The 2,334-nt window shown below is 38.3% G+C and overlaps 1 pseudogene; it reads right to left on the reverse strand.

The window, feature by feature from the left end:
• On the reverse strand, positions 1-941 carry LOC117080674 (annotated as a pseudogene).
• Positions 942-2,334: the final 1,393 nt, after the last annotated feature.

Raw genomic sequence — 2,334 nt, forward strand, 5'->3', positions numbered from 1 at the left:
CTAAATTAGCTTAGAGAGAAATATTTTGAGCACAGTCTTGTGGATTTGCTTTGTCTTTACACTGTAGATTATGGGATTCATTACAGGAGGGATAAGCAGATAAACATTGGCAATAAATGTGTGCACAAGAGGAGGGGCATGCTTTCCAAATCTGTGCGCTAGTAACAAACTGATCATGGGGATGTAGAAGATAGCAACTGCACTGATGTGAGAGACACAGGTACCAAAAGCCTTTTTCCGCTCCTCTGGGGAGGCAATTCAGAGCACAGAGTGGGTGATCAGAGCATAGGAGAGGAGGATCAAGACGGAGTCCAAGCCAGCAGTAGAGATAACAATGGCCAGGCCAAACGCACTGTTGATCCATGTGTCTGTGCATGAGAGCTTCATCACATCAGGGTGGAAGCAGTAGGAATGGTGGAGCACATGACTACGGCAGGAGAGGCACTTAAGGAGCAGGAGTAGAGGCACTAGAGCTGTTGTCCCCCTAAGAACACTTGCAAAGCCCACTTTAATAATCCGTGAATTGGTTAAGATTGTGGCATATCTCAGTGGTTACAAATGGCAATGAAGCAGTCAAAGGCCATTGCCAAAAGTACTGAGGACTCCTTGAATGTGAAGCCATGGATAAAGAACATTTGGCCAATGCAGGCATCAAAACTGATTTCTCGTGCATTGAACCAGAAAATACCCAGCATGGTGATCAATGTAGAAAGACACAGACCTAGGTCCATGAAGGATAGCATGGAGAGAAAATAGTACGTGGGTTCATGGAGGCTCGACTCAGTGATGATGACAAACAGGATCATGCCATTTCCAGAGATAGCAATGACATAGAGACAACAGAATGGGATAGAGGTCCAGGTCTGAAAGGTTTCAAGGCCAGGGATGCCAGTAAGGAAGAAGACTGCAGGGTGGAAAATGCTCTGGTTGAAGGATGGCATGATGAGTGAAGAAGCAGATGCCTTCGAGGAAAAGAACCATGTCCTGTAATAATGGAGAAGAAAAATATTTTCACTCTCTTCTATACACCATACAATTTACGATCACTAGTGAACCACGTCCTATTCTTCAGTGAAAATACATAGCCACTTACTGTTTTCTTAGATGTGTTCTTGAATGAACTAGGAGAGGACACAAACACTAAATTGTGTAAAGAAACCTGGTTTTTAGCAAGATTCCCATTATACTCCATGTAGGCTTCAGGATATTTATATATACATATATAAAACAGGAGATTAGATTCAATAATAGAAAATATTTTCAGTTCTATGACTGTATGTACATGGGCAGACAGGATATTTCTGGGCAACCATAAGAAGCACAACAGGAAATTCACCCTGCTTTTCTTCACTTCTCAGTTTCTGAGGCAAAAACCCTAAGGTGCATTAAAGTTTATAAGTCCATGTGACCCAATGAAAGTAAGATGACAAGATAATATTAAACATTTTCTAGTAAAATACTCCCGATCAAATAAATACACAACAGCTGCTAAGTGAAAAAACAAATACATAAAACTAAGTACCAGGAAAGAAACAATTAAATCTAAATGGACCACAGTGGGTGATAGTAGAAAAAAAGTTTCTTTATACAGGTAATAATTGAGAAGTTGATTATGTTCAAATGAAATTTTGCCTGAAAAAAAAGATGGCTTAAATAATCTTAACAAGAACAAAGGAACTCATTGGAAAATTATGGATAATAACTGGAGTATTTATCTGAGCAAGTTTCTTGATTTTCCATTTCTGCAAAAGGGTATTGAGAACAGATTGGCTGGGGGAAAGAGGTTTTCTCTGGATATCTAAGTGTTTGCTCACCTAGATCCATAAATCTGTAGGATTGAAAAAGTTTCTGTATATTGCTTCTGGTCTTAAGTTTTCTGACACTGTTTTTTATCTACAGAAAGAATGTTTGGTTATTAACATATCTATGTTCCCCTTTCACTCACTCATGCATGTATTTACTCAAAAAAATTTAAATACCTACAGTGTTAGTATGTGCATTAGAATCAGACTTGCTACTTTAAGAAGGTCTGTACATGAATCTAGAAAGAAAATATTTGAGTGTAAGTTAACTTGGTTATCTTCATTGCAATCCCCTGAATGAATAGACAGGAACTTAGACATCAGTAAGAATAATTGGTTACAGAAAGTGCGTTCAAGAGGGCATTTCTCTAGGTATTTGAGAAGAAGGAAAAAATGTTCAATACAGGAAGGCTCTTTGAGTTATCACTAAAATATATATATATGCTGGAAATTCTGAATTGAGAGGCAATGCAAGACAAAACAAAATATATGGATTTTTGAGTCAACCCTTAGATCTCAGTTGGAAGATAAG

This window comes from Trachypithecus francoisi, unplaced genomic scaffold, assembly GCF_009764315.1.
Source record: "Trachypithecus francoisi isolate TF-2019V2 unplaced genomic scaffold, Tfra_2.0 Lachesis_group8, whole genome shotgun sequence".
In the NCBI taxonomy this organism is placed as follows: domain Eukaryota; kingdom Metazoa; phylum Chordata; class Mammalia; order Primates; family Cercopithecidae; genus Trachypithecus; species Trachypithecus francoisi.